At 48.3% G+C, this 21,257-nt stretch overlaps 1 pseudogene across 1 annotated transcript in view; it reads right to left on the reverse strand.

The window, feature by feature from the left end:
* The window catches only part of LOC306938711 (peroxisomal ATPase PEX1-like), a 75,521-nt pseudogene that overhangs the window by 13,894 nt on the left and 40,370 nt on the right, over positions 1-21,257 (reverse strand). The window contains exons 13-16 of the transcript XR_013792565.1: positions 6,409-6,543; positions 4,902-4,966; positions 3,860-4,002; positions 1,203-1,306 (exon numbers count right to left, since the gene is read on the reverse strand). The product of XR_013792565.1 is annotated as a peroxisomal ATPase PEX1-like (transcript). The remainder of the gene's footprint in view (positions 1-1,202; positions 1,307-3,859; positions 4,003-4,901; positions 4,967-6,408; positions 6,544-21,257) is intronic.

A 21,257-nucleotide genomic window follows, 5' to 3' on the forward strand; every position in this document is an offset into this window, starting at 1 on the left:
GTGGGGTCGGTCAGTGACGCACTCACATTAGGACAACCCCAGCCTCTGAGTGGGGTCGGTCAGTGACGCACTCACATTAGGACAACCCCAGCCTCTGAGTGGGGTCGGTCAGTGCGAGCAATCATCAGCACACCCAGGACGCAGCGCACCAGATTTCCGAACGACAACGCACAGAGTTCACTGAATTGACGAATGAGAAGAGGGCACACCAGTGTGCGAATTTCCGAACGCACCCATCGTGTGCTAAAACAGTGATCATTCTGAGCGAGTGTATGATGTTAGACGGACCAGGTCAGGGGGAGGGCAGTAGAATACAGTGAATGTATGATGTTATACAGTACAGTACAGTACAGTACAGTACAGTACAGTACAGTACAGTACAGTACAGTACAGTACAGTACAGTACAGTACAGTACAGTACAGACCAGGTCAGGGGGAGGGCAGTAGAATACAGTGAATGTATGTTAAACAGTACAGTACAGTACAGTACAGTACAGTACAGTACAGTACAGTACAGACCAGGTCAGGGGGAGGGCAGTAGAATACAGTGAATGTATGTTAAACAGTACAGTACAGTACAGTACAGTACAGTACAGACCAGGTCAGGGGGAGGGCAGTAGAATACAGTGAATGTATGTTAAACAGTACAGTACAGTACAGTACAGTACAGTACAGTACAGTACAGTACAGTACAGTACAGTACAGTACAGTACAGTACAGTACAGTACAGTACAGACCAGGTCAGGGGGAGGGCAGTAGAATACAGTGAATGTATGTTAAACAGTACAGTACAGTACAGTACAGTACAGTACAGTACAGTACAGTACAGTACAGTACAGTACAGTACAGTACAGTACAGTACAGTACAGTACAGTACATACCAGGTCAGGGGGAGGGCAGTAGAATACAGTGAATGTATGATGTTGTACAGTACAGTACAGTACAGTACAGTACAGTACAGTACAGTACAGTACAGTACAGTACAGTACAGTACAGTACAGTACAGACCAGGTCAGGGGGAGGGCAGTAGAATACAGTGAATGTATGATGTTAAACAGTACAGTACAGTACAGTACAGTACAGTACAGTACAGTACAGTACAGTACAGTACAGTACAGTACAGTACAGTACAGTACAGTACAGGTCAGGGGGAGGGCAGTAGAATACAGTGAATGTATGATGTTAAACAGTACAGTACAGACCAGGTCAGGGGGAGGGCAGTACAGGGACTTGTCCAGTCTGCCAGGTCTCAGCAGGGCCGGGTCTATCAGGTCCGGTCGACTGCTGGCCGCCAGCACATACACACCTGATAGCAAAACACACACACACACACAAAAAACAATATGTTCACTCTTAATGCTATGTATTACTGGGGTTGCCTGGTGGCTCAGCCACTTACAGTATGTATTACTGGGGTTGCCTGGTGGCTCAGCCACTTACAGTATGTATTACTGGGGTTGCCTGGTGGCTCAGCCACTTACAGTATGTATTACTGGGTTTGCCTGGTGGCTCAGCCACTTACAGTATGTATTACTGGGGTTGCCTGGTGGCTCAGCCACTTACAGTATGTATTACTGGGGTTGCCTGGTGGCTCAGCCACTTACAGTATGTATTACTGGGGTTGCCTGGTGGCTCAGCCACTTACAGTATGTATTACTGGGGTTGCCTGGTGGCTCAGCCACTTACAGTATGTATTACTGGGGTTGCCTGGTGGCTCAGCCACTTACAGTATGTATTACTGGGGTTGCCTGGTGGCTCAGCCACTTACAGTATGTATTACTGGGGTTGCCTGGTGGCTCAGCCACTTACAGTATGTATTACTGGGTTTGCCTGGTGGCTCAGCCACTTACAGTATGTATTACTGGGGTTGCCTGGTGGCGCAGCCACTTACAGTCTGTATTACTGGGGTTGCCTGGTGGCTCAGCCACTTACAGTATGTATTACTGGGGTTGCCTGGTGGCTCAGCCACTTACAGTCTGTATTACTGGGGTTGCCTGGTGGCTCAGCCACTTACAGTATGTATTACTGGGGTTGCCTGGTGGCTCAGCCACTTACAGTATGTATTACTGGGGTTGCCTGGTGGCTCAGCCACTTACAGTATGTATTACTGGGGTTGCCTGGTGGCTCAGCCACTTACAGTATGTATTACTGGGGTTGCCTGGTGGCTCAGCCACTTACAGTATGTATTACTGGGGTTGCCTGGTGGCTCAGCCACTTACAGTATGTATTACTGGGGTTGCCTGGTGGCTCAGCCACTTACAGTACACCGATTTACAAACCATGAGTCGGGACCCATTATTGGGTCATGGACCCACTTTTATCGTAATCTTTTTTTTTATTTATTTTTTTTACTTTTTTTAACATTAAAATTATGTTTATCTGCGTGGTCATTTCTGCCATGTTGCGCAATAAACGTATTTTTTGTGTTGTCCATTGTGTTTCTCCTATGTTTGCTTTGGGCCAATAGCTGACATGATTACTAAAACTACAACATCAGTCAACCTGTCGTGACCCCAAACAGTAACAGCAGGACGCATGCTGGAGAAACAACAAAAAGACTCGGGACACTTGAAAGGTTTCTGCGGCCGCTAAAGATGAGGGGGTACCTGGAAAAATGTCTACCACAAAAGGGGTACCTGGTCCAAAAAAGTTTGGGAACCCCTAGTGTACAGTACCTTGCAGGCTGTGGTAAACAGTACATGTTGCAGTGTGAAGTGTACAGTACCTTGCAGGCCGTGGCCAGCGGTACATGTTGCAGTGTGAAGTGTACAGTACCTTGCAGGCCGTGGCCAGCGGTACATGTTGCAGTGTGAAGTGTACAGTACCTTGCAGGCTGTGGTAAACAGTACATGTTGCAGTGTGAAGTGTACAGTACCTTGCAGGCTGTGGTAAACAGTACATGGTGCAGTGTGAAGTGTACAGTACCTTGCAGGCTGTGGTAAACAGTACATGGTGCAGTGTGAAGTGTACAGTACCTTGCAGGCTGTGGTAAACAGTACATGGTGCAGTGTGAAGTGTACAGTACCTTGCAGGCTGTGGTAAACAGTACATGGTGCAGTGTGAAGTGTACAGTACCTTGCAGGCCGTGGCCAGCGGTACATGTTGCAGTGTGAAGTGTACAGTACCTTGCAGGCTGTGGTAAACAGTACATGGTGCAGTGTGAAGTGTACAGTACCTTGCAGGCTGTGGTAAACAGTACATGGTGCAGTGTGAAGTGTACAGTACCTTGCAGGCTGTGGTAAACAGTACATGGTGCAGTGTGAAGTGTACAGTACCTTGCAGGCTGTGGTAAACAGTACATGTTGCAGTGTGAAGTGTACAGTACCTTGCAGGCTGTGGTAAACAGTACATGGTGCAGTGTGAAGTGTACAGTACCTTGCAGGCTGTGGTAAACAGTACATGGTGCAGTGTGAAGTGTACAGTACCTTGCAGGCTGTGGTAAACAGTACATGGTGCAGTGTGAAGTGTACAGTACCTTGCAGGCTGTGGTAAACAGTACATGGTGCAGTGTGAAGTGTACAGTACCTTGCAGGCTGTGGTAAACAGTACATGGTGCAGTGTGAAGTGTACAGTACCTTGCAGGCCGTGGTAAACAGTACATGTTGCAGTGTGAAGTGTACAGTACCTTGCAGGCCGTGGTAAACAGTACATGTTGCAGTGTGAAGTGTACAGTACCTTGCAGGCCGTGGTAAACAGTACATGTTGCAGTGTGAAGTGTACAGTACCTTGCAGGCCGTGGTAAACAGTACATGTTGCAGTGTGAAGTGTACAGTACCTTGCAGGCCGTGGTAAACAGTACATGTTGCAGTGTGAAGTGTACAGTACCTTGCAGGCCGTGAAGTGTACAGTTACAGTATACCTTGCAGGCCCTCCACGCCGTCCAGCTGTGTGAGCAGCTAGTTGACCACGCGGTCCGTCACCCCCGTGCTGTCGTGACCCCTCCGGGGGGCCAGCGAGTCAAACTCGTCAAAGAACAGGATGCAGGGCCTGGCTGCCTGGGCCCTGGGGGGACGAGACATGACAGAGCACAGGGGGCAGCGTCGTCACCCCAGGGCCTGGCTGCCTGGTCCCTGGGGGGACGAGACATGACAGCACAGGGGGCAGCGTCGTCACCCCAGGGCCTGGCTGCCTGGGCCCTGGGGGGACGAGACATGACAGAGCACAGGGGGCAGCGTCGTCACCCCAGGGCCTGGCTGCCTGGTCCCTGGGGGGACGAGACATGACAGAGCACAGGGGGCAGCGTCGTCACTGAGGCCCCCCAGGGCCTGGCTGCCTGGGCCCTGGGGGGACGAGACATGACAGAGCACAGGGGGCAGCGTCGTCACTGAGGCCTCCAACAACATGACAGAGCACAGGGGGCAGCGTCGTCACTGAGGCCCCCCAGGGCCTGGCTGCCTGGGCCCTGGGGGGACGAGACATGACAGAGGACGAAAAACAGTCCAAGTCCAAATGTCATTCTGACCCCTCCACGAAAAGGCCTCGTTGTCCTGACCCCTTATCTATCATTTATACATTATGGATACATAGTGTGGACTTAGACTGTTTTTCGTCTGTGGCATTCATTTATTATTACATGATAATTGCAATTATTTGAGATAATCACAATTATATTTGCAGAATGGTCATAATCGTTTCCATGTTGGAAGATGTTCGCACACAATTTAAAACATTTTCCAAAGATATGAGAATCTAATCTATAAGCTTACACCATGTCACTTTGTGACAAGTTGTGAGATTGTAGATCAGCTACTTCCGCAATTTTTTTTTACCTTTTATTATTATTGTATTAAATGTGTCAGTAATTTGTTCCAATGGTCAATGCCAGTGTACAGTTACAGGCACTAAAATAAAGCCCTGTTGTAGCTAGAATAGCTTAATTCTGAGCGGAGCAGAGAACTGACCTCTGGAAGACGTCCCGGACTGCCTGTTCACTGGCTCCGATGTACTTACTGAGAAGCTCCGGTCCCTGGAGAGGAGAGGAGAGGAGAGGAGAGGAGAGGAGAGGAGAGGGGAGGGGGGTGGACAGATAAAATGAGTACCCTCCATACATCAATTAGTTTTTATTTATGGAGCATAAAAACTAAACCTTGTGTCTCACAGGTTTATCTAACAAAATTAGATGAAATCAACGCATCGACCAGAAGTTATGAAGAGATCAAGTTCATGCCACTGTCCTTGGGTTTGAAGTATCATAATATAAATATACCTTGATAGAGATAAAGTTCATGCCACTGTCCTTGGGTTTGAAGTATCATAATATAAATATACCTTGATAGAGATAAAGTTCATGCCACTGTCCTTGGGTTTGAAGTACTATTATAATATAAATATACCTTGATAGAGATAAAGTTCATGCCACTGTCCTTGGGTTTGAAGTATTATAATATAAATATACCTTGATAGAGATAAAGTTCATGCCACTGTCCTTGGGTTTGAAGTACTATTATAATATAAATATACCTTGATAGAGATAAAGTTCATGCCACTGTCCTTGGGTTTGAAGTACTATTATAATATAAATATACCTTGATAGAGATAAAGTTCATGCCACTGTCCTTGGGTTTGAAGTACTATTATAATATAAATATACCTTGATAGAGATAAAGTTCATGCCACTGTCCTTGGGTTTGAAGTATTATAATATAAATATACCTTGATAGAGATCAAGTTCATGCCACTGTCCTTGGGTTTGAAGTATTATAATATAAATATACCTTGATAGAGATCAAGTTCATGCCACTGTCCTTGGGTTTGAAGTATTATAATATAAATATACCTTGATAGAGATAAAGTTCATGCCACTGTCCTTGGGTTTGAAGTATTATAATATAAATATACCTTGATAGAGATAAAGTTCATGCCACTGTCCTTGGGTTTGAAGTAGTATTATAATATAAATATACCTTGATAGAGATAAAGTTCATGCCACTGTCCTTGGGTTTGAAGTACTATTATAATATAAATATACCTTGATAGAGATAAAGTTCATGCCACTGTCCTTGGGTTTGAAGTATTATAATATAAATATACCTTGATAGAGATAAAGTTCATGCCACTGTCCTTGGGTTTGAAGTACTATTATAATATAAATATACCTTGATAGAGATAAAGTTCATGCCACTGTCCTTGGGTTTGAAGTATTATAATATAAATATACCTTGATAGAGATAAAGTTCATGCCACTGTCCTTGGGTTTGAAGTACTATTATAATATAAATATACCTTGATAGAGATAAAGTTCATGCCACTGTCCTTGGGTTTGAAGTATTATAATATAAATATACCTTGATAGAGATAAAGTTCATGCCACTGTCCTTGGGTTTGAAGTATTATAATATAAATATACCTTGATAGAGATAAAGTTCATGCCACTGTCCTTGGGTTTGAAGTATTATAATATAAATATACCTTGATAGAGATAAAGTTCATGCCACTGTCCTTGGCCACGGTCCCTGCCAGCATGGTCTTGCCCGTGCCAGGCGCTCCGTACAGCAGCAGTCCGGAGCAGTGCCGGATCGGCAGCTTGGAGAACAGGACGGGGTACTGCAACGTACAGGAGACACATTGGAGAACAGGACGGGGTACTGCAACGTACAGGAGACACATTGGAGAACAGGACGGGGTACTGCAACGTACAGGAGACACATTGGAGAACAGGACGGGGTACTGCAACGTACAGGAGACACATTGGAGAACAGGACGGGGTACTGCAACGTACAGGAGACACATTGGAGAACAGGACGGGGTACTGCAACGTACAGGAGACACATTGGAGAACAGGACGGGGTACCGCAACGTACAGGAGACACATTGGAGAACAGGACGGGGTACTGCAACGTACAGGAGACACATTGGAGAACAGGACGGGGTACCGCAGCGTACAGGAGACACATTGGAGAACAGGACGGGGTACTGCAACGTACAGGAGACACATTGGAGAACAGGACGGGGTACTGCAACGTACAGGAGACACATTGGAGAACAGGACGGGGTACTGCAACGTACAGGAGACACATTGGAGAACAGGACGGGGTACTGCAACGTACAGGAGACACATTGGAGAACAGGACGGGGTACTGCAACGTACAGGAGACACATTGGAGAACAGGACGGGGTACTGCAACGTACAGGAGACACATTGGAGAACAGGACGGGGTACTGCAACGTACAGGAGACACATTGGAGAACAGGACGGGGTACTGCAACGTACAGGAGACACATTGGAGAACAGGACGGGGTACTGCAGCGTACAGGAGACACATTGGAGAACAGGACGGGGTACTGCAACGTACAGGAGACACATTGGAGAACAGGACGGGGTACTGCAACGTACAGGAGACACATTGGAGAACAGGACGGGGTACTGCAACGTACAGGAGACACATTGGAGAACAGGACGGGGTACTGCAACGTACAGGAGACACATTGGAGAACAGGACGGGGTACTGCAACGTACAGGAGACACATTGGAGAACAGGACGGGGTACTGCAGCGTACAGGAGACACATTGGAGAACAGGACGGGGTACTGCAGCGTACAGGAGACACATTGGAGAACAGGACGGGGTACTGCAACGTACAGGAGACACATTGGAGAACAGGACGGGGTACTGCAACGTACAGGAGACACATTGGAGAACAGGACGGGGTACTGCAACGTACAGGAGACACATTGGAGAACAGGACGGGGTACTGCAACGTACAGGAGACACATTGGAGAGCAGGACGGGGTACTGCAACGTACAGGAGACACATTGGAGAACAGGACGGGGTACTGCAGCGTACGGGAGACACATTGGAGAACAGGACGGGGTACTGCAACGTACAGGAGACACATTGGAGAACAGGACGGGGTACTGCAACGTATGGGAGACACATTGGAGAACAGGACGGGGTACTGCAACGTACAGGAGACACATTGGAGAACAGGACGTACTGCAACGTACAGGAGACACATTGGAGAACAGGACGGGGTACTGCAACGTACAGGAGACACATTGGAGAACAGGACGGGGTACTGCAACGTACAGGAGACACATTGGAGAACAGGACGGGGTACTGCAACGTACAGGAGACACATTGGAGAACAGGACGGGGTACTGCAACGTACAGGAGACACATTGGAGAACAGGACGGGGTACTGCAGCGTACAGGAGACACATTGGAGAACAGGACGGGGTACTGCAACGTACAGGAGACACATTGGAGAACAGGACGGGGTACTGCAACGTACAGGAGACACATTGGAGAACAGGACGGGGTACTGCAGCGTACGGGAGACACATTGGAGAACAGGACGGGGTACTGCAACGTACAGGAGACACATTGGAGAACAGGACGGGGTACTGCAACGTACAGGAGACACATTGGAGAACAGGACGGGGTACTGCAACGTACAGGAGACACATTGGAGAACAGGACGGGGTACTGCAACGTACAGGAGACACATTGGAGAACAGGACGGGGTACTGCAACGTACAGGAGACACATTGGAGAACAGGACGGGGTACTGCAACGTACAGGAGACACATTGGAGAACAGGACGGGGTACTGCAACGTACAGGAGACACATTGGAGAACAGGACGGGGTACTGCAACGTACAGGAGACACATTGGAGAACAGGACGGGGTACTGCAACGTACAGGAGACACATTGGAGAACAGGACGGGGTACTGCAACGTACAGGAGACACATTGGAGAACAGGACGGGGTACTGCAACGTACAGGAGACACATTGGAGAACAGGACGGGGTACTGCAACGTACAGGAGACACATTTCAGCCTCGTCTGGTGTTTCATGTACAGTAGATCAGTGGTTCTTCCCATTAACCAAACTTCTGATCTGACATTTTCATTACTTCTAAAAAGTTGTTTTAAAAAGTATTAGTTTTTGACTAATATTGCCATTGTGAACTTTTCTGGAAATGCCTTTAACCCATTTTGACCTGAGATCAGATTCTAAAAATGTCTTCTACATCCTCGTCGTTCTTCGATTTTTCAAAAATAGCAGACCTACAAGCTCATAGCGCGCCACTCGGTGGCGCGCTATGAGCTTGTAGATCTGCTATTTAGAGATCTGCTAACCAAAAGTGGTTCTCGCCCAAAATGGGTTAAGAAAGAATTACAACATTGTTTTGGAGGAAATGAAGCAAGAAGGAAAAAAAGGGCTAATTACTCGCGAGTCGCGACCCATAAAAATCCACAAATGGGTCCCCAGTGTTTTGGAAACAGTGATATAGATAGAACAGACCGACAGACAGACCGACAGACCGACAGACCGACAGACAGACCGACAGACCTACAGACCTACAGACCGACAGACCGACAGACCTACAGACCGACAGACATACAGACCGACAGACCGACAGACATACAGACCGACAGACAGACAGACCTACAGACCTACAGACCGACAGACATACAGACAGACAGACCGACAGACATACAGACCGACAGACCGACAGACATACAGACCGACAGACCTACAGACCGACAGACCGACAGACCGACAGACATACAGACCGACAGACCGACAGACCTACAGACCGACAGACATACAGACCGACAGACCTACAGACCGACAGACCGACAGACATACAGACCGACAGACCGACAGACCGACAGACCTACAGACCGACAGACCTACAGACATACAGACCGACAGACCGACAGACCGACAGACCTACAGACCGACAGACAGACCTACAGACCGACAGACCGACAGACCGACAGACACAGACCTACAGACCTACAGACCGACAGACCGACAGACCGACAGACAGACAGACCGACAGACCTACAGACCGACAGACAGACAGACCTACAGACAGACAGACCTACAGAACGACAGACAGACCTACAGACCGACAGACCGACAGACCGACAGACAGACAGACCTACAGACCGACAGACCTACAGACCGACAGACAGACAGACCTACAGACAGACAGACCTACAGACCGACAGACCGACAGACCTACAGACCGACAGACCTACAGACAGACAGACCTACAGACCGACAGACCGACAGACCGACAGACAGACCTACAGACAGACAGACCTACAGACCGACAGACCGACAGACCGACAGACCTACAGACCGACAGACAGACCTACAGACCTACAGACCGACAGACCGACAGACATACAGACCGACAGACCTACAGACCGACAGACCTACAGACCGACAGACAGACCTACAGACCGACAGACCGACAGACCGACAGACAGACCTACAGACCGACAGACCGACAGACCTACAGACCGACAGACCGACAGACCTACATACCGACAGACCTACATACCGACAGACAGACAGACCTACAGACAGACAGACCTACAGACCGACAGACAGACCTACAGACCGACAGACCGACAGACAGACAGACCTACAGACCGACAGACCTACAGACCGACAGACCTACAGACAGACAGACCTACAGACCGACAGACCGACAGACAGACAGACCGACAGACCGACAGACCGACAGACCTACAGACCGACAGACCTACAGACCGACAGACCGACAGACAGACCTACAGACAGACAGACATACAGACCGACAGACCGACAGACCTACAGACAGACAGACCTACAGACCGACAGACAGACAGACCTACAGACCGACAGACCGACAGACAGACCTACAGACCGACAGACATACTGACATACAGACCGACAGACCGACAGACATACAGACATACAGACATATAGACAGACATACAGACCTACAGACATACAGACATACAGACAGACCGACAGACCTACAGACCGACAGACATACAGACATATAGACCGACATACAGACCTACAGACATACAGACCTACAGACCGACAGACTCTTTTCATTGTTACAATGAAAAGTGTAGAGAAATTGTCCTCAGGACAGTTTTTGTGCAGAAATATAAAACCTGGATAAGAGGGGCAGAGTGTTCTCATGAGTATTTTTACTGAAATGAAAATGAGATGGTCAAAGAAAAGAAAAAGAGTAATTTTCCCCTTTACATAAGGGCACTTTTGATATCTTAGTATTTAAAATGCTCACATCGTCCAACCCCTTTAGACCTGGAACACCACATGGTACCCAGAGCCATAGAGTAAGACAGAGTTACGACATTGAGGGGGCAGAAAACAGAGTGCTCGAGCGCTGTTCATGCAGCCTGAACTGGGACAAGCTGGAGTTTGAAATACATTCATTGTTTTCAACGAGGGTGGCGCAAATATCAGCCATTTTAGGCATGTCTGCAACAATTGACAACTGTTTTAAAGTATTGTACAGTGACAACTAAAGTCTCTGCAATGTTTATGTTGTACTATTACAAAAAACACGATCTAAAATAAAGGGATTTAAGATCATTAAAACAGTTTAAGTGCCAGGGACGTTAAGACGGGCTCGCCCCTACTTTGTCCGCGGTGCCAGAGACGTAAAGACAGATATTGTTTAATGCGCATTAATCCCCACTTGAATAGCACCACGCTAGCATTGTCGAGTTTATTCCGTGAGTGGGATCATTATAATATTAAGTGCCGGCCCAGCTTATATTTGTAACTTCATGTTGTGTCATTTATGTATAGAGTGTTGGTGCTATTATGAAGTTCACTGCCTATACAGTAAATACTCTGTGTTATATAAGAACAGAGATCCTCTTATCAACCAATTGCAGTATATCTCAGGGATGTAGATATTAATACAGCTAATTGGGGGGTAAATGTGTTACCAATGTGTTACTAATACTATATACCAGGAATGCGAGTTCATACTAGGACAGGACATGGTATGGGGATAGGAAGTGTCGGGTGACAGAGGAAGGGGCGAGCTATACCAGGGGGCACGATGTGTTCGTTCATTCCTACAGAAACAATGTAGCAAACGGGATGACGCGTTTAAGTAAGTCCTTTTAATGTGTTATATGTTCGTTAAATGCTCTAAATTCAGTCATAAATGATGCATCTATGCAGTCGCTATATCTGTGAATTAATAGTATGTATCTTGTGTTTCCCTTGTGTTCGCAGTTATTACCTAAACGCCACGGTCTCAGATTCCTTTGTTGTAATGATCATCATGCTATTGTATTAGATCTAACACGGGCCAGACAAGGCAAATAAGGCTTTATACTGTACACAAGTGTAGTAGAAGTATGTTTGTACGTGTGTGAGTGTGTTATGAGATAATAGTAATAAAATGGCCAAAATCAAGTGATTGTTTACGGGCATTATTGCAACGTCGAGGCTATGTGTGTTTGAGTAATATAAATGTTACCTTGGTGTGTGTTAAATCACAGTTACCAGACCTGTTTGTTATAACCCCTTTGCGGAGGGTCTGAATCAGTAATTAAGCAAAGCTATGAAACAGCAAAGTTTAGTTATATCCGTACAGTAATAATTAAATGCTCTGTAATTCACCAGAGTAATAATTAAATGTGGTGTAATTCACCATAGTAATAATTAACCGTGTGTAATCACCGGTGAGTAATAATTCATTGCGGTGTAACCCACCGACGTATTACTGAAGCAACGGTACTTAATTCACCGTAGCTATTCAAAGTAATACGAGCATTGTGTGATCCGCAATGCTAATGAAAGCCATTGGCCCGTGTTAGCTTAGCTGTTAGCTTAGCTACTACGTGATCAATGGTGGTTGTCTGCTGTTAGCGTGACGCTAGCTGTGAAGCAAGACAACGAGAGACGGCCATCCAGCGTTTGCGGAGCACCGCTGACCCGTCATCGATCGCCGTGTCCAAGGACCAGCGACCGAAACCCGTAGGCTGCCGGAGTAGCTGATATCTGCGGGAATCATCCGTGCCGTATTGAGGTGACAAGGATGCTAGTAGCGTGATCCTGCTGCTAAGGAGGTTGTGCCCTGGGTGCTAGGAAGCATCCGGTTTTGCCGACCTAAATAAAGAATTTCGGTGCCCACATGAGTGCTTGTGCATTGGGGGGAATATCGCTGAAATTGTGTGTTGCAGAAAGGAACTGTGCATTGACTTTGGGGGGTATACCAGACCAAGCTAAATTGTAAACAAGCAAGGAGCTAGCCACCTACCCATTGACATTGCATTGTGCCTAGCAACCAACTAGCATTAGGCTAACGGTGGCTAACTGGCTGACTGACGCTAATGCTAAGCTAAAGGAGGGTAACTCCAGTTGGATGTTGTTGGGGCTAGCCTAGCCAATGCTAACGCTAATAGCATAGGAATTGGGGCTACGCATTGTGTATGTTTCACAGCACGACTGGCCGCCAGAGAGGAACGCCGACCGGCCATCTAAAAAGAGAGACAAGGTTGGTGGGGGGGGCGAGCGAGTAGCCTCGTGTAACCATGGCAGCCTTAGATGCGTTAAAGAAAGCGCGCTCGGCGAGCCAAGGCGCGTTAACAAGGTTAACGACCAGAGCCAAAAGTACGGCGGCCCATAAGTCCGAAAGTGAACTTAAGGCTTTACTGAAAGACATGGATATAGGTTTTGATGAGCTTCTAACCTGTAGCACGGATTATAAAAGTGCACTGGAAGAGGCTGATGAAAACGCTATGGACATAGCTACCGTTAGTACGAGACTCAATGCCGCAAAGATATCCTATCTTTTGGCTCGGACAGACTTGCAGGAAAACTTATGGAAGCGGTTCATAGAAGAGTCTGTGCGGCGCGCCCTCAAGTGGGCGGCAGAGGCAGCAGACAGAGCGCGTCCTGCCCGTTACGAAGAACAGGATATTAACCTAAGTCTTATTTACGGGCTAGAGAGTGTAATCGAGCGATCATTAACAGACATGCAGACGTTACTAAACTCTTGGGAAGGTTGCATTTCTGACGAGAATTTGGCCAAGGTATTAGCTGAGATATATGCTTTGAAAGCACTTAAGAGTGCCAATCTCCAGGATTTAAAGCACAAAGGCGAAATAGTAATAGAAATGAAAGAGGAAATTAAACAAGAAAGTGTACCTCTCGCCGTTGACAATGGAGGAAAGAAGTCAGCCGGTAGCAAACTGGCTGCTCAGCCTATGAAATTACCCCAATTCAGTGGGGAACGCATGCAATACTTCAGATGGAAGAAACAGTGGCATAGGATTTATGCACTCTTTGACAATCCTGGATGGGGTGATGACATGCGTTACCAGCTACTGATTGATTCCATTGATAAAAGGATAAATGATGAATTAAGGCTTGATTATTGCCAGACTTCAGATGAGGTCTACCAAAAATTAGAACTCCACTATGGGAACGTAGGACAGATTGTCAAGGAGATTATAATGAAGTTGGAAAGTGTGCCCGCTGTAAGCAGTGGCCAGCCAAAGGAGACATTACATCTTGTTAGATTAATAGAGCAATCGGTGCTGGATCTAGCGGATCTGAATGCTGGCGACGTCATTCAGAATCAGCTCGTCATTCACAATTTAGAGGCTAAATTGCCGCCAGAAATGCAAGAACGGTGGCTTGTGATGCGTTGTAATCCAAATAATAATATTGATAGCCAAAACAGGTTCCCGCATTTCATTGCCTTCTTACGCGAGCATACAAAAGTGCTCGTTGAACAAGAACAATTAAATGCAAAAGGCATAGGGACCAAACGAAGTGATCCGAGCCCACGTAGCCGTAATAATGACCGACAGAATGATAAGCCGGGGAACGGGGCGCGCGAGAAGCGTGCTTCGACAAGGGCTACGTTTAGCGGCGAGGAGGCGCGGGGTTCGTGCGTAATCTGCGGAGAGAGCGATCACTCAGGGGCATTGTTCCGTTGTAAAATGTTCATGAAAGCCAACGTTGAAGGCCGGCGTGCGTATGCGAAAAAACATAAAGCATGCTTTAAGTGTTTATATCTACATGACGGCCAATGCAGAGTGCGCAATGACAATTTCCTGTGTAGGTTAAGTGAGTGCAAAAGGGACGGCTCGTCGCCTCCTCATAATTTCAAGTTGTGCCCCAAGGCGCGTCCACGTAATGGGGATAGTAGCACCAGTAATAATAATAGTGACAGCGCGAGAGGGGGGGCTAGTAGCGTGGGGAGGGACTCACGTGGGCCTACACATGAAATTGAACTTAAGCTTGCTGAGGCCGAGTTGACGCCAAAGCAACTAGCTATAGTGCGCAAAGCTTACACGAACAATACAGCCGCGACAGGCTGCACTGAGGGCGGAGAGATGCCTGCTCTGATGATGACGCTGGAAGTAACCACGAAAAGCGGTGATTGGGTGGGGGCTTTGATTGACCTCGCCTCTGATACGAATTATATCACCCACAAAGCTGCAGACAGGCTCGGGCTGAAAGGAAGACCTGTCACTCTGAGCGTGCAGGGCGTTGGGGGGATGAGAAAGACATTCAAGACGAAAAAATACTCCATTAAGTTGAAGACAATGGGGGAAAAGGGCTCTTCTCCACTGGACCATGACATGACTTGTTATGGTCTGAATGAGATTGCAAAGATCAATTGTCCAGTTAATCCTAGGCGCATTGCAGATCTTTTCCCGGGCACCGATCCGGAGGAGTTGAGACGTCCACTGGAAGTGGAAATACTTATCAGTGCGCGTGAGGGTCGTTTAGCCCCACAGCGGTTGGCTAGATGTGGAGATTTGGTACTGTGGTCGGGGATTTTGGGTAAGACGGTTAGCGGATGTCATCCGTCTCTATTCGACGCCAGTGAAATGATCACAGGACAGTGGGCGTCAACCCATTTTGCTCTTTCAATGAGAGGTGGAGCCGTTGAAATTAAGGCTGCTACATGCCATACCGACACCAGCGCGGCACTGTCTTGGTGGCGTTGGGACAGTATTGGCGCGGCATGCGATCCCCTGTGTGGGGGTTGTCGTTGTGGAAAATGCGCCCCTGGTGGCAAAGAGATGTCTCTCGCTGACGAGAGAGAAATGGAGATTGTCAAGAGGGGCCTGACTTTTAAGACAAGCGACCATCACAGCGATGAGTCGCATTGGGACGCGAGCTATCCTTGGAAAGAGGACCCGTCCACTTTACCAAATAATAGGGCGGCGGTTGAGGCCACGTTCTTAAAGTCTGAGAAACGTCTCAGGCGAGATCCCGTGTGGTACCAGGCCTATGCTAGCCAGGTGCATGAGATGCTCAAAAGAGGTGCTGCTGTCAAGCTGTCTAAAGCTGCCATGGACATGTGGAACGGGGCTGTTTGGTGGATCAACCATCTTATGGCACCAAACCCACACTCAGTTTCCACGCCAGTTAGGATAGTCTGGGACAGTAGTCAAGAATTCCGGGGCGTGAGTTTGAACAGTATCCTGCTGAAGGGGCCCGATGTTTTGAACCCGATCCGAGCAGTGTTGCTGCGTTTCAGGGAGGGGGAATACGCCGCCATTGGCGACGTAAGCAAAATGTACCACTCCGTTTGGCTAGAAGAGCGGGAGGTACATTTGCACCGGTTCCTATGGAGAGACTCAGTTGACAGCAAGATTGAAGACTATGCAGTTGTACGGGTCAATATGGGAGACCGTCCAGCGGGTAGCATAGCTCAAATAGCGATGCGCGAGACAGCGTATCTACCTCAGTTCACCCACATGGTTGACGAGAGGGACGTAATCGTGGAGAACGCTTACGTAGATGACATTTTTCTATCTCACAACTGCCCCCAGAGGCTGGAGGAGGTACTGGCGGGGGTTAAAACCATTCTGGCTACCGGGGGGTTTCACCTAAAGCCCTGGGTACGGTCAGGCCAAAGTGGGAGGGAAGGAGATGGAGAAATGAAACCAGAGACTATGTTGTTTCCGAATCAGATGAGAGAGGAGGACAATAAGGCTCTGGGGGTTGGTTACCATGTGAAGGAGGACAGCCTCTTCATCATGGTTGCCATAAACTTTTCCGCCAGAAAAAAGAAAGTGCGGAGCGAGGAAAACCTTGCTCTGGGGGAGGTGGCGGAGAAGACGCCAGATCCTCTGACTCGGCGTATGTTGCTGAGTCAAGTAGCGGGGCTGTATGATCCCATTGGCCTTGTGACGCCTCTGAAACAGAAAGGCGTTATTCTAGTCAGGAGGGCGTTCCAAGAGGCGGGGTCATTGACCAAAGACACTTGGGATCAACCGTTGTCTAGCGATCTCCGCGTGAGAGCGGTTGAACTTTTTGAGGAATACGCAAAGCTGAGTGCGATCACGTTCCCCAGGTGTATCACTCCGCCCGGATGGGTGGGGAAACCCTGGGGCATCACCTTCTCCGACGGGAGCTCAGAGTCCTACGGAGCGGTGCTCTACCTGCGGTGGGAAACTGCTAGCGGGGTGGAGACTCGTCTGGTGGAGTCAAAGGCCAAGTTGGCTCCTCTAGACCAAAAGGGTGATGCAGTGAAAGCTGAAATCTGCGGTGCTGTCTTTGCCGCACGACTGAAAGGGTACGTGCTGAAGCATAGCAGGCTGACAATCGAGAAGTGGTATCACTTTGTCGACAGCCAGACAGTGCTGGGTGCCATTCAAAGGGACAGTTATGGGTTCCAAACGTTCTTCGCCAATAGGGTTGGGGAAATCCAGAAGGCGGGGCCTGTGACTGACTGGTGGTGGGTTCCCGGGGTGGAAAATGTAGCTGATCTAGTCACGAGGGGGGGTTCTCCTGAGCAATTAGACAGTGATTCCCTGTGGCAAAAGGGACCAGAGTTCCTAGCCAGACCAGTCGACCAATGGCCTATGAAGTCAGCTGCTGAGGTGGCTGCTTCCTCGCGGGAAATCGTGAGTACATTGCAGAGAAAAGTGTTCAAAATGAAAGCATTCTCTGCTGCTGTTACTAGATCCCAAACTAAGAACCAGGGGTCCGCGCCACTGCCAGACAGTGGCGGGTCCTCACCAGACAATGGGGGGTCTCCAGCGGTCAGCAGGGGTCCTTCACCAGTCAGTGATGGGGGTTCTGTGGCAGCATCTAATGACGAAACTGAACAGCTGTGGGGGTCAGGCCTTGTGAACCAAATGGACTTGGCTAGATGCAGCACACTGTCAAAACTCTGCGGGGCAGTTGGCTACGTCCGCAGAGTGTTGCACGGCCACGGAGGCTTATTCAAGTCCGGCAGTCGTGTACAGTGGGGGGCGGTGCTCTCTGTCGGAGAGCGGGACACAGCATTTAAGGAGCTGTGCCTTGCCGCCCAAGAGGGAATTTCTTTCCCGACAACGACACTAAACCGTCTTGTAGTTAGTAAGAACGACAAGACAGGTCTCTTGCTATGCCGAGGCCGGGTTCAGACCGTTGACCAAGAAAGCCAGGGCGTGCCCATCATTCCTTACGAGGCACGACTCAGCACACTGCTGTGTGAGGAGGCCCATCGTGCAAACCACGAGGGCGTGGCTGGGACACTCCTGCGAGTCAGGAAGAAAGCCTGGGTGGTTCAGGGGCCAAGGGTCGCACGTAAGGTGATCGACTCTTGCCTGTTTTGTCGCAAACGGGGGGCTAAGCTATCCAGTCAAGTGATGGCTAATCTTCCTACAGTGCGCACAAGTCCAGCAGCTCCGTTCGAGTACACAACGCTGGATTTGTTCGGTCCTTACACTGTCAGGGGCACTGTGAAGCGACGCATTAAGAGAAAAGTCTGGGGCGTGGTCTTCAGTTGCATGGCCTCACGGGCTGTCCATGCAGACCTAGTTGAGGACTTGTCTACAGAAGGCTTTCTGCAGACCTACCAGCGATTCACTGCTCTGAGAGGCCATCCAAAAAAGTTGTGGTCTGATCAGGGTACGAACTTTGTTGGCGCGAGGCCAGCACTGGAGGATCTATACAAGTTCCTAGGGGACATTGACAAGGAGCAGATCCAGCAAAGAGCAGCAGTTGCAGGGACCGACTGGGCATGGGAGTTTAGCCCAGCGGACTCACCGCATCGGAACGGGGCGGCCGAAGCTGCCGTCCATGTTCTGAAAAGGGCGTTGAGCAGCGTCGGCGACACCGATGATCTGTCGGCGTTGGAGTTCCAGACTCTACTCTACCTTGCTGCTAACCTGGCCAACGAAAGACCCATCGGAGCCAGAACTCAAGTCGACGAGGATTCCGTGGACATCATCACTCCCAACTCTCTGCTGTTGGGGCGGGCAGGGCCCAGGGGAGACATCCTGGGCTTTGACTTCCCTAGCTACCCGTACAGTCGTCTTCGGGCGGTCCAGCGCGAGGTGGACAAGTTCTGGAAGCGGTGGAGCCAGCTGGCGGGCCCTCATCTCTTCATCCGAGAGAAATGGCACGTTCCAGCACGGAACGTGGCCGTCGGCGACCTGGTGTGGGTCGCGGACCAGAATGCTCTACGAGGTCGATTCCGGATGGGTCGTGTCGTGGAGGTGAATCCAGATAACCAGGGTGTCGTCAGGGACGTAAAGGTGCGGACATGTCCAAGTCTGCCCATCAGTTGGTCGCAGGTGGTGAAAGACGTGGTGGCATGGCCATCCGTCATCCTCCATCGTGATGTGCGGCGGCTGGTTGTCCTAATCCCGGTTGAAGATCAGTGAATTAGACTAGAAAGACCTCTTGAGAAATACCCTAACGAACTCTTCCATATGCATGCTGCGCGAGTAAGACTAGTCAGTTGGGTATTTACTTGAGGCAGCTGGGTGATGAGGCATACTTGTCACTCAGTAAGGAGCAAAGCGGTGGTGCCTACCTCCTACAGTCAGATTGAGATCAAAATTAATTCAGTGCATGAAAGTAAACTAGGTTTATTATTTCATAAGTTCAACTGGTGAGTGCCATCCGGAGGCGTTCATCGATTAGAAGCATGATTGATATACTTATTTTTTATTTTTGTTTGAATGTTTTTGTTTGCAAATGATTGTGGGGAATCTATTTAGCCTACTGGGTTTATTTCAAACCGTAGCCTAAAAGTGGGAGGTGTCGAGTTTATTCCGTGAGTGGGATCATTATAATATTAAGTGCCGGCCCAGCTTATATTTGTAACTTCATGTTGTGTCATTTATGTATAGAGTGTTGGTGCTATTATGAAGTTCACTGCCTATACAGTAAATACTCTGTGTTATATAAGAACAGAGATCCTCTTATCAACCAATTGCAGTATATCTCAGGGATGTAGATATTAATACAGCTAATTGGGGGGTAAATGTGTTACCAATGTGTTACTAATACTATATACCAGGAATGCGAGTTCATACTAGGACAGGACATGGTATGGGGATAGGAAGTGTCGGGTGACAGAGGAAGGGGCGAGCTATACCAGGGGGCACGATGTGTTCGTTCATTCCTACAGAAACAATGTAGCAAACGGGATGACGCGTTTAAGTAAGTCCTTTTAATGTGTTATATGTTCGTTAAATGCTCTAAATTCAGTCATAAATGATGCATCTATGCAGTCGCTATATCTGTGAATTAATAGTATGTATCTTGTGTTTCCCTTGTGTTCGCAGTTATTACCTAAACGCCACGGTCTCAGATTCCTTTGTTGTAATGATCATCATGCTATTGTATTAGATCTAACACGGGCCAGACAAGGCAAATAAGGCTTTATACTGTACACAAGTGTAGTAGAAGTATGTTTGTACGTGTGTGAGTGTGTTATGAGATAATAGTAATAAAATGGCCAAAATCAAGTGATTGTTTACGGGCATTATTGCAACGTCGAGGCTATGTGTGTTTGAGTAATATAAATGTTACCTTGGTGTGTGTTAAATCACAGTTACCAGACCTGTTTGTTATAACCCCTTTGCGGAGGGTCTGAATCAGTAATTAAGCAAAGCTATGAAACAGCAAAGTTTAGTTATATCCGTACAAGCATGTTGCAACATTTCTAGCTATCTCCGACCGATTTTCAAGTAAAAACGGCCAAAAATCCCATGTGCACGCCCGTGCACGCGCACAAGCCGCGTGCGCGAGCATTATGGCTCATAATATGCAAAAAATGCGATATTCGGCGCTTGATTACGCCTCAGATTGACTTAGTTATGATAATAACACGGATCCGCATCTTACTACGGCCCCTTTGGACCTCAGTAAGATGGCCGACTTTCACATCCGGTTCATGCTGTGTTTACATCAACTAGCGATCTCGTGACCTTTTTCCAAATGCAGCTGGCACTGGCTACGACCCCATCTCGTGGCCACCGGCGGTATGGCACTTAAACAGTTTTAAAGCTGGGCTGTTGCCTGCCCTGAGTCCAGTGTCACTCTTCGCTATGCTCTTCGCCAATAGTAGTCTATGTAGACGAGCCGCCATTGGACTGAAGCCCCATGAAGTGAACGGAGTTGTCGTAACTCTGTCTTACTCTATGGCTCTGGTGGTACCTAGTTTAACTCTGTCTTACTCTATGGCTCTGGTGGTACCTAGTTTACCGTCTCTGCATTTCATCTA

This window comes from Electrona antarctica (assembly GCF_951216825.1).
Source record: "Electrona antarctica genome assembly, chromosome: 15".
In the NCBI taxonomy this organism is placed as follows: domain Eukaryota; kingdom Metazoa; phylum Chordata; class Actinopteri; order Myctophiformes; family Myctophidae; genus Electrona; species Electrona antarctica.